This window comes from Scyliorhinus torazame, chromosome 9 (genome assembly GCF_047496885.1).
Source record: "Scyliorhinus torazame isolate Kashiwa2021f chromosome 9, sScyTor2.1, whole genome shotgun sequence".
Taxonomy (NCBI): Eukaryota; Metazoa; Chordata; class Chondrichthyes; order Carcharhiniformes; family Scyliorhinidae; genus Scyliorhinus; species Scyliorhinus torazame.
Window position 1 is genome coordinate 11,960,420 of NC_092715.1, and position 12,324 is coordinate 11,972,743.

General features: G+C 57.2%; 1 protein-coding gene across 2 annotated transcripts in view; it reads left to right on the top strand.

The window, feature by feature from the left end:
• Nucleotides 1-344: 344 nt before the first annotated feature.
• LOC140429064 (complement component C6-like) overlaps nt 345-12,324 on the top strand; it is a 281,293-nt gene continuing 269,313 nt past the window's right edge. The window contains exon 1 of one of the 2 annotated variants that reach the window (XM_072515604.1): nt 345-399. The gene's annotated coding sequence lies outside the window, so the exon portion shown is untranslated. Of the gene's footprint in view, nt 400-538; nt 654-12,324 lie in introns of those variants that run through there. The other variant, XM_072515605.1, reaches the window with a different exon arrangement.

Genomic DNA, 12,324 nt, shown 5'->3' on the forward strand with positions numbered 1-12,324 from the left:
CGGGCAGACCGAAAAGAGCTTCTCTCACCGAGTTGATGGTGCAGACAGTCGCCTCCGTGTCGGTCCCTAGAACCCCGACCCGGCGCTGCTGGTTTCCTGATCGGAAAGCTACCGTTTTTTTGTGTTTCGGGGTCTCTTCACCCTCATCCCCGCCGAATTCTGAACTTTATTGCAGTGTTGTAAGGCCTGCCCTGTTCCTGTGTCCACTCGTCTATCCCTCTCTCTCACACACGTCAGCCTGGTGAACTTCCCTGCCTCATTCTCACTTTCCCTTCTTTCCCTCTGCCTGCCTCCGATGAATTTTGAAGAAAATAAATCCGTGATCCAGAGAAATAAAGAGTGACTGGCTGAGGAAACCCAGCTTCCTGAATGAAGTGATTTGACATCTGGGTGATTCGGGTAAGTACAGCTCTCACATTTAAACATCTTCATTCCCCGATTCCTAAAGTCCTTTTCTCCTAATTGTATCGCCAAACGCTTCAGGTTTTGATTGTAAATGGAAAGAAAGTCTTGCCTTCATATAGCACCTGTGATTACTTTGGGATGTCAGAAAGGGTTTAGACACAACAGGTTAATTTGGAAGACTGTTCCCAGTTGGAAAGTAAGAAAGGCGGCAACTAATTTGAGCAGAGAGAACACCAGCAGAGGGGAAGGTAATAATGAACGGGTAATCTGTTGCTCTGATATTTGTTTGCAGATAGATTTTGACAGACGCACTGCCGACAATACCTCTGCAACTTCTCTCCAATTGTGATCTATTCTATCAAGACCAGAGGGGTTTAGAATCACATCTCATCTACTCTGACTGCGGCACTCCCTCAGTACTACCCCTCTGACAGTGCAGCACTCCCTCAGTACTGACCCTCTGACAGTGCAGCGCTCCCTCAGTACTGACCCTCTGACAGTGCGGCACTCCCTCAGTACTGACCCTCTGACAGTGCAGCACTCCCTCAGTCCTGACTCTCTGACAGTGCAGCACTCCCTCAGTACTGACCCTCTGACAGTGCGGCACTCCCTCAGCACTGACCCTCTGACAGTGCAGCACCCCCTCAGTCCTGACTCTCTGACAGTGCAGCACTCCCTCAGTACTGACCCTCTGACAGTGCGGCACTCCCTCAGTACTGATCCTCTGACAGTGCAGCACTCCCTCAGTACTGACCCTCTGACAGTGCAGCATTCCCTCAGTCCTGACCCTCTGACAGTGCAGCACTCCCTCAGCACTGACTCTCTGACAGTGCAGCACTCCCTCAATACTAACCCTCTAACAGAGCGGCACTCCCTCAGTACGGACCCTCTGACAGTGCAGCACTCCCTCAATACTAACCCTCTGACAGTGCAGCACTCCCTCAGTACTGACCCTCTGACAGTGCAGCGCTTCCTCAGCACTGACCCTCTGACAGTGCGGCACTCCCTCAGTACTGACCCTCTGACAGTGCGGCACTCCCTCAGTACTGACCCTCTGAGAGTGAAGCACTCCCTCAGTACTGACCCTCTGACACTGCGGCACTCCCTCAGTACTGACCCTCTGACAGTGAAGCACTCACTCAGTACTGACCCTCTGACAGTGCGGCACTCCCTCAGTACTGACCCTCTGACAGTGCGGCACTCCCTCAGTACTGACCCTCTGACAGTGAAGCACTCCCTCAGCACTGACCCTCTGACAGTGCGGCACTCCCTCAGTACTGACCCTCTGACAGTGAAGCACTCCCTCAGTACTAACCCTCTGACAGTGCGGCACTCCCTCAGTACTGACACTCTGACAGTGCGGCACTCCCTCAGTACTGACCCTCTGACAGTGCAGCACTCTCTCAGTGCTGACCCTCTGACAGTGCAGCAATCCCTCAGTACTGACCCTCTGGCAGTGCAGCACTCTCTCAGTGCTGACCCTCCGACAGTGCAACACTCCCTCAGTACTGACCCTCTGACAGTGCGGCACTCCCCGAGTACTGACACTCTGACAGTGCGGCGCTCCCTCAGTACTGACCCTCTGATAGTGTAGCGCTCCCTCACTACTGACCCTCTGACAGTGCAGCACTCCCTCAGCACTGACCTTCTGACAGTGCAGCACTCCCTCAGTACTGACCCTCTGACAGTGCAGCACTCCCTCAGTACTGACCCTCTGACAGTGCAGCGCTCCCTCAGTACTGACCCGCTGACAGTGCAGCACTCCCTCAGTACTGACCCTCTGACAGTGCAGCACTCCCTCAGTACTGACCCTCTGACAGTGCAGCGCTCCCTCAGTACTGACCCTCTGACAGTGCAGCACTCTCTCAGTACTGACCCTCTGACAGTGAAGCGCTCCCTCAGTACTGACCCTCTGACAGTGCAACACTCCCTCAGTACAGTCCCTCTGACAGTGCAGCACTCCTGCAGTACTGACCCTCTGACAGTGCAGCATTACCTCAGTACAGACCCTCTGACAGTGCAGCACTCCCTCAGTACTGACCCTCTGACAGTGCGGCACTCCCTCAGTACTGTCCCTCTGACAGTGCAGCACTCCTGCAGTACGGTCCCTCTGACAGTGCAGCACTCCCTCAGTACTGACTCTCTGACAGTGCAGCACTCCCTCAGTACTGACCCTCTGACAGTGCAGCACTCCCTCAGTACGGACCCTCTGACAGTGCAGCACTCCCTCAATACTAACCCTCTGACAGTGCAGCTCTCCCTCAGTACTGACCCTCTGACAGTGCAGCACTCTCTCAGTACTGACCCTCTGACAGTGCAGCGCTCCCTCAGCACTGACCCTCTGACAGTGCGGCACTCCCTCAGTACGGACCCTCTGACAGTGCAGCACACCCTCAATACTAACCCTCTGACAGTGCAGCACTCCCTCAGTACAGACCCTCTGACAGTGCAGCGCTCCCTCAGCACTGACCCTCTGACAGTGCGGCACTCCCTCAGTACTGACCCTCTGACAGTGCGGCACTCCCTCAGTACTGACCCTCTGACAGTGCGGCACTCCCTCAGTACTGACACTCTGACAGTGCGGCACTCCCTCAGTACTGACCCTCTGACAGTGCAGCACTCTCTCAGTGCTGACCCTCTGACAGTGCAGCACTCCCTCAGTACTGACCCTCTGACAGTGCAGCACTCTCTCAGTGCTGACCCTCCGACAGTGCAACACTCCCTCAGTACTGACCCTCTGACAGTGCGGCACTCCCTCAGTACTGACACTCTGACAGTGCGGCGCTCCCTCAGTACTGATCCTCTGATAGTGCAGCGCTCCCTCAATACTGATCCTCTGATAGTGCAGCGCTCCCTCAATACTGACCCTCTGACAGTGCAGCACTCCCTCAGCACTAACCTTCTGACAGTGCAGCACTCCCTCAGTACTGACCCTCTGACAGTGCAGCACTCCCTCAGTACTGACCCTCTGACAGTGCAGCGCTCCCTCAGTACTGACCCTCTGACAGTGCAGCACTCCCTCAGTACTGACCCTCTGACAGTGCAGCGCTCCCTCAGTACTGGCCCTCTGACAGTGCAGCACTCTCTCAGTACTGACCCTCTGACAGTGAAGCACTCCCTCAGTACTGACCCTCTGACAGTGCAGCACTCCCTCAGTACTGTCCCTCTGACAGTGCAGCACTCCTGCAGTACTGACCCTCTGACAGTGCAGCACTACCTCAGTACAGACCCTCTGACAGTGCAGCACTCCCTCAGTACTGACCCTCTGACAGTGCGGCACTCCCTCAGTACTGTCCCTCTGACAGTGCAGCACTCCTGCAGTACGGTCACTCTAACAGTGCAGCACACCCTCAGTACCGACTCTCTGACAGTGCAGCACTCCCTCAGTACTGACACTCTTACAGTGCAGCACTCCCTCAGTACTGACCCTCTGACAGTGCAGTGCTCCCTCAGTACTGACACTCTTACAGTGCTGCACTCCCTCAGTACTGACCCTCTGACAGTGCGGCACTCACTCAGTACTGTCCCTCTGACAGTGCAGCACTCCTGCAGTACGGATCCTCTGACAGTGCAGCACTCCCTCAGTACAGACCCTCTGACAGTGCAGCACTCACTCAGTACTGACCCTCTGACAGTGCAGCACTCCCTCAGCACTGACCCTCTGACAGTGCAGCACTCCCTCTGTACTGACCCTCTGACAGTGCAGCACTCCCTCAGTACTTACCCTCTGACAGTGCAGCACTCCCTCAGTACTGACCCTCTGACAGTGCAGCACTCCCTCAGTACTGACCCTCTGATAGTGCAGCTCTCCCTCAGTACTGACCCTCTGACAGTGCAGCACTCCCTCAGTACTGACCCTCTGACAGTGCAGCACTCCCTCAGTACTTACCCTCTGACAGTGCAGCGCTCCCTCAGTACTGACCCTCTGACAGTGCAGCACTCCCTCAGTACTGACTGTCTGACAGTGCAGCGCTCCCTCAGTACTGACCCTCTGAGAGTGCTGCACTCCCTCAGTACTGACCCTCTGACAGTGCAGCGCTCCCTCAGTGCTGACCCTCTGACAGTGCGGCACTCCCTCAGTACTGACCCTCTGACAGTGCAGCTCTCCCTCAGTGCTGACCCTCTGACAGTGCAGCACTCCCTCAGAACTGACACTCTGACAGTGCAGCACTCCCTCAGAACTGACCCTCTGACAGTGCGGCACTCCCTTAGTGCTGACCCTCTGACAGTGCAGCTCTCCCTCATACTGACCCTCTGACAGTGCGGCACTCCCTCAGTGCTGTCCCTCTGACAGTGCAGCTCTCCCTCAGTGCTGACCCTCTGACAGTGCAGCTCTCCGTCAGTGCTGACCCTCAGACAGTGCGGCACTCCCTCAGTGCTGACCTTCTGACAGTGCAGCTCTCCCTCAGTGCTGACCCTCTGACAGTGCAGCTCTCCCTCAGTGCTGACCCTCTGACAGTGCGGCACTCCCTCAGTGCTGACCCTCTGACAGTGCAGCTCTCCCTCAGTACTGACCCTCTGACAGTGCGGCACTCCCTCAGTACTGACCCTGTGACAGTGCAGCACTCCCTCAGTACTGACCCTCTGACAGTGCAGCGTCCCCTCAGTACTGACCCTCTGACAGTGCACAACTCCCTCAGTACTGACCCTCTGACAGTGCACAACTCCCTCAGTACAGACCCTCTGACAGTGCAGCACTCACTCAGTACTGACCCTCTGACAGTACGGCACTCCCTCAGTACTGTCCCTCTGACAGTGCGGCACTCCCTCAGTACTGATCCTCTGACAGTGCAGCACTCCCTCAGTACTGACCCTCTGACAGTGCAGCACTCACTCAGTACTGACCCTCTGACAGTGCAGCACTCCCTCAGCACTGACCCTCTGACAGTGCAGCACTCCCTCTGTATTGACCCTCTGACAGTGCAGCACTCACTCAGTACTTACCCTCTGACAGTGCAGCACTCCCTCAGTACTCACCCTCTGACAGTGCAGCACTCCCTCAGTACTGACCCTCTGACAGTGCAGCTCTCCCTCAGTACTGACCATCTGACAGTGCAGCACTCCCTCAGTACTGACCCTCTGACAGTGCAGCACTCCCTCAGTACTGACCCTCTGACAGTGCAGCTCTCCCTCAGTACTGACCCTCTGACAGTGCAGCACTCTCTCAGTACTGACCCTCTGACAGTGCGGCACTCCCTCAGTACTGACACTCTGACAGTGCAGCTCTCCCTCAGTGCTGACCCTCTGACAGTGCAGCACTCCCTCAGAACTGACACTCTGACAGTGCAGCACTCCCTCAGAACTGACCCTCTGACAGTGCGGCACTCCCTCAGTGCTGACCCTCTGACAGTGCAGCTCTCCCTCAGTACTGACCCTCTGACAGTGCGGCACTCCCTCAGCGCTGACCCTCTGACAGTGCAGCTCTCCCTCAGTGCTGACCCTCTGACAGTGCAGCTCTCCCTCAGTGCTGACCCTCTGACAGTGCGGCACTCCCTCAGTGCTGACCCTCTGACAGTGCAGCTCTCCCTCAGTGCTGACCTCTGACAGTGCAGCTCTCCCTCAGTACTGACCCTCTGACAGTGCAGCACTCCCTCAGTACTGACCCTCTGACAGTGCAGCGCTCTCTCAGTACTGACCCTCTGACAGTGCGGCACTCCCTCAGTACTGACCCTCTGACAGTGCGGCACTCCCTCAGTACTGACCCTCTGACAGTACGGCACTCCCTCAGTACTGTCCCTCTGACAGTGCAGCACTACCTCAGTACAGACCCTCTGACAGTACGGCACTCCCTCAGTACTGTCCCTCTGACCGTGCAGCACTCCCTCAGTACAGACCCTCTGACAGTGCAGCACTCACTCAGTACTGACCCTCTGACAGTGCAGCACTCCCTCTGTACTGACCTTCTGACAGTGCAGCACTCACTCAGTACTTACCCTCTGACAGTGCAGCACTCCCTCAGTACTGACCCTCTGACAGTGCAGCACTCCCTCAGTACTGACCCTCTGACAGTGCAGCTCTCCCTCAGTACTGACCCTCTGACAGTGCAGCACTCCCTCAGTACTGACCCTCTGACAGTGCAGCACTCTCTCAGTGCTGACCCTCCGACAGTGCAACACTCCCTCAGTACTGACCCTCTGACAGTGCGGCACTCCCTCAGTACTGACACTCTGACAGTGCGGCTCTCCCTCAGTACTGATCCTCTGATAGTGCAGCGCTCCCTCAATACTGATCCTCTGATAGTGCAGCGCTCCCTCAATACTGACCCTCTGACAGTGCAGCACTCCCTCAGCACTAACCTTCTGACAGTGCAGCACTCCCTCAGTACTGACCCTCTGACAGTGCAGCACTCCCTCAGTACTGACCCTCTGACAGTGCAGCGCTCCCTCAGTACTGACCCTCTGACAGTGCAGCACTCCCTCAGTACTGACCCTCTGACAGTGCAGCGCTCCCTCAGTACTGGCCCTCTGACAGTGCAGCACTCTCTCAGTACTGACCCTCTGACAGTGAAGCACACCCTCAGTACTGACCCTCTGACAGTGCAGCACTCCCTCAGTACTGTCCCTCTGACAGTGCAGCACTCCTGCAGTACTGACCCTCTGACAGTGCAGCACTACCTCAGTACAGACCCTCTGACAGTGCAGCACTCCCTCAGTACTGACCCTCTGACAGTGCGGCACTCCCTCAGTACTGTCCCTCTGACAGTGCAGCACTCCTGCAGTACGGTCACTCTAACAGTGCAGCACACCCTCAGTACCGACTCTCTGACAGTGCAGCACTCCCTCAGTACTGACACTCTTACAGTGCAGCACTCCCTCAGTACTGACCCTCTGACAGTGCAGTGCTCCCTCAGTACTGACACTCTTACAGTGCTGCACTCCCTCAGTACTGACCCTCTGACAGTGCGGCACTCACTCAGTACTGTCCCTCTGACAGTGCAGCACTCCTGCAGTACGGATCCTCTGACAGTGCAGCACTCCCTCAGTACAGACCCTCTGACAGTGCAGCACTCACTCAGTACTGACCCTCTGACAGTGCAGCACTCCCTCAGCACTGACCCTCTGACAGTGCAGCACTCCCTCTGTACTGACCCTCTGACAGTGCAGCACTCCCTCAGTACTTACCCTCTGACAGTGCAGCACTCCCTCAGTACTGACCCTCTGACAGTGCAGCACTCCCTCAGTACTGACCCTCTGATAGTGCAGCTCTCCCTCAGTACTGACCCTCTGACAGTGCAGCACTCCCTCAGTACTGACCCTCTGACAGTGCAGCACTCCCTCAGTACTTACCCTCTGACAGTACAGCGCTCCCTCAGTACTGACCCTCTGACAGTGCAGCACTACCTCAGTACTGACTGTCTGACAGTGCAGCGCTCCCTCAGTACTGACCCTCTGAGAGTGCTGCACTCCCTCAGTACTGACCCTCTGACAGTGCAGCGCTCCCTCAGTGCTGACCCTCTGACAGTGCGGCACTCCCTCAGTACTGACCCTCTGACAGTGCAGCTCTCCCTCAGTGCTGACCCTCTGACAGTGCAGCACTCCCTCAGAACTGACACTCTGACAGTGCAGCACTCCCTCAGAACTGACCCTCTGACAGTGCGGCACTCCCTTAGTGCTGACCCTCTGACAGTGCAGCTCTCCCTCATACTGACCCTCTGACAGTGCGGCACTCCCTCAGTGCTGTCCCTCTGACAGTGCAGCTCTCCCTCAGTGCTGACCCTCTGACAGTGCGGCACTCCCTCAGTGCTGACCTTCTGACAGTGCAGCTCTCCCTCAGTGCTGACCCTCTGACAGTGCAGCTCTCCCTCAGTGCTGACCCTCTGACAGTGCGGCACTCCCTCAGTGCTGACCCTCTGACAGTGCAGCTCTCCCTCAGTACTGACCCTCTGACAGTGCGGCACTCCCTCAGTACTGACCCTGTGACAGTGCAGCACTCCCTCAGTACTGACCCTCTGACAGTGCAGCGTCCCCTCAGTACTGACCCTCTGACAGTGCACAACTCCCTCAGTACTGACCCTCTGACAGTGCACAACTCCCTCAGTACAGACCCTCTGACAGTGCAGCACTCACTCAGTACTGACCCTCTGACAGTACGGCACTCCCTCAGTACTGTCCCTCTGACAGTGCGGCACTCCCTCAGTACTGATCCTCTGACAGTGCAGCACTCCCTCAGTACTGACCCTCTGACAGTGCAGCACTCACTCAGTACTGACCCTCTGACAGTGCAGCACTCCCTCAGCACTGACCCTCTGACAGTGCAGCACTCCCTCTGTACTGACCCTCTGACAGTGCAGCACTCACTCAGTACTTACCCTCTGACAGTGCAGCACTCCCTCAGTACTCACCCTCTGACAGTGCAGCACTCCCTCAGTACTGACCCTCTGACAGTGCAGCTCTCCCTCAGTACTGACCATCTGACAGTGCAGCACTCCCTCAGTACTGACCCTCTGACAGTGCAGCACTCCCTCAGTACTGACCCTCTGACAGTGCAGCTCTCCCTCAGTACTGACCCTCTGACAGTGCAGCACTCTCTCAGTACTGACCCTCTGACAGTGCATCACTCCCTCAGTACTGACCCTCTGACAGTGCAGCGCTCCCTCAGTACTGACCCTCTGACAGTGCAGCACTCCCTCAGTACTGACTCTCTGACAGTGCAGCGCTCCCTCAGTACTGACCCTCTGAGAGTGCTGCACTCCCTCAGTACTGACCCTCTGACAGTGCAGCGCTCCTGAGTGCTGACCCTCTGACAGTGCGGCACTCCCTCAGTACTGACACTCTGACAGTGCAGCTCTCCCTCAGTGCTGACCCTCTGACAGTGCAGCACTCCCTCAGAACTGACACTCTGACAGTGCAGCACTCCCTCAGAACTGACCCTCTGACAGTGCGGCACTCCCTCAGTGCTGACCCTCTGACAGTGCAGCTCTCCCTCAGTACTGACCCTCTGACAGTGCGGCACTCCCTCAGCGCTGACCCTCTGACAGTGCAGCTCTCCCTCAGTGCTGACCCTCTGACAGTGCAGCTCTCCCTCAGTGCTGACCCTCTGACAGTGCGGCACTCCCTCAGTGCTGACCCTCTGACAGTGCAGCTCTCCCTCAGTGCTGACCTCTGACAGTGCAGCTCTCCCTCAGTACTGACCCTCTGACAGTGCAGCACTCCCTCAGTACTGACCCTCTGACAGTGCAGCGCTCTCTCAGTACTGACCCTCTGACAGTGCGGCACTCCCTCAGTACTGACCCTCTGACAGTGCGGCACTCCCTCAGTACTGACCCTCTGACAGTACGGCACTCCCTCAGTACTGTCCCTCTGACAGTGCAGCACTACCTCAGTACAGACCCTCTGACAGTACGGCACTCCCTCAGTACTGTCCCTCTGACCGTGCAGCACTCCCTCAGTACAGACCCTCTGACAGTGCAGCACTCACTCAGTACTGACCCTCTGACAGTGCAGCACTCCCTCTGTACTGACCTTCTGACAGTGCAGCACTCACTCAGTACTTACCCTCTGACAGTGCAGCACTCCCTCAGTACTGACCCTCTGACAGTGCAGCACTCCCTCAGTACTGACCCTCTGACAGTGCAGCTCTCCCTCAGTACTGACCCTCTGACAGTGCAGCACTCTCTCAGTACTGACCCTCTGACAGTGCAGCACTCCCTCAGTACTGACCCTCTGACAGTGCAGCGCTCCCTCAGTACTGACCCTCTGACAGTGCAGCACTCCCTCAGAACTGACACTCTGACAGTGCAGCACTCCCTCAGAACTGACCCTCTGACAGTGCGGCACTCCCTCAGTGCTGACCCTCTGACAGTGCAGCTCTCCCTCAGTACTGACCCTCTGACAGTGCGGCACTCCCTCAGCGCTGACCCTCTGACAGTGCAGCTCTCCCTCAGTGCTGACCCTCTGACAGTGCAGCACTCCCTCAGTACTGACCCTCTGACAGTGCAGCACTCCCTCAGTACTGACCCTCTGACAGTGCAGCTCTCCCTCAGTACTGACCCTCTGACAGTGCAGCACTCCCTCAGTACTGACCCTCTGACAGTGCAGCGCTCCCTCAGTACTGACCCTCTGACAGTGCGGCACTCCCTCAGTACTGACCCTCTGACAGTGCGGCACTCCCTCAGTACTGACCCTCTGACAGTACGGCACTCCCTCAGTACTGTCCCTCTGACAGTGCAGCACTACCTCAGTACAGACCCTCTGACAGTGCAGCACTCCCTCAATACAGACCCTCTGACAGTGCAGCACTCACTCAGTACTGACCCTCTGCCAGTGCAGCACTCCCTCAGCACTGACCCTCTGACAGTGCAGTGCAGCACTACCTCTGTACTGACCTTCTGACAGTGCAGCACTCACTCAGTACTTACCCTCTGACAGTGCAGCACTCCCTCAGTACTGACCCTCTGACAGTGCAGCACTCACTCAGTACTGACCCTCTGCCAGTGCAGCACTCCCTCAGCACTGACCCTCTGACAGTGCAGTGCAGCACTACCTCTGTACTGACCTTCTGACAGTGCAGCACTCACTCAGTACTTACCCTCTGACAGTGCAGCACTCCCTCAGTACTGACCCTCTGACAGTGCAGCACTCCCTCAGTACTGACCCTCTGACAGTGCAGCTCTCCCTCAGTACTGACCCTCTGACAGTGCAGCACTCTCTCAGTACTGACCCTCTGACAGTGCAGCACTCCCTCAGTACTGACCCTCTGACAGTGCAGCGCTCCCTCAGTACTGACCCTCTGACAGTGCAGCACTCCCTCAGTCCTGACTCTCGGACAGTGCAGCGCTCCCTCAGTACTGACCCTCTGAGAGTGCTGCACTCCCTCAGTACTGACCCTCTGACAGTGCAGCGCTCCCTCAGTGCTGACCCTCTGACAGTGCGGCACTCCCTCAGTACTGACACTCTGACAGTGCAGCTCTCCCTCAGTGCTGACCCTCTGACAGTGCAGCACTCCCTCAGAACTGACACTCTGACAGTGCAGCACTCCCTCAGAACTGACCCTCTGACAGTGCGGCACTCCCTCAGTGCTGACCCTCTGACAGTGCAGCTCTCCCTCAGTACTGACCCTCTGACAGTGCGGCACTCCCTCAGCGCTGACCCTCTGACAGTGCAGCTCTCCCTCAGTGCTGACCCTCTGACAGTGCAGCTCTCCCTCAGTGCTGACCCTCTGACAGTGCGGCACTCCCTCAGTGCTGACCCTCTGACAGTGCAGCTCTCCCTCAGTGCTGACCCTCTGACAGTGCAGCTCTCCCTCAGTACTGACCCTCTGACAGTGCAGCACTCCCTCAGTACTGACCCTCTGACAGTGCAGCGCTCCCTCAGTACTGACCCTCTGACAGTGCAGCGCTCCCTCAGTACTGACCCTCTGACAGTGCGGCACTCCCTCAGTACTGACCCTCTGACAGTGCGGCACTCCCTCAGTACTGACCCTCTGACAGTGCGGCACTCTCTCAGTGTTGACCCTCCGACAGTGCGGCACTCCCTCAGTACTGTCCCTCTGACAGTGCAGCACTCCCTCAGTACTGACCCTCTGACAGTGCAGCACTCCCTCAGTACTGAGCCTCTGACAGTGCAGCACTCGCTCAGTACTGACACTCTGACAGTGCGGCACTCCCTCAGTACTGACCCTCTGACTGTGCAGCTCTCCCTCAGTACTGACTCTCTGACAGTGCGGCACTCCCTCAGTGCTGACCCTCTGACAGTGCAGCTCTCCCTCAGTACTGACCCTGTGACTGTGCGGCACTCCCTCAGTACTGACCCTCTGACAGTGCAGCACTCCCTCAGTACTGAGCCTCTGACAGTGCAGCACTCGCTCAGTACTGACACTCTGACAGTGCGGCACTCCCTCAGTACTGACCCTCTGACTGTGCAGCTCTCCCTCAGTACTGACTCTCTGACAGTGCGGCACTCCCTCAGTGCTGACCCTCTG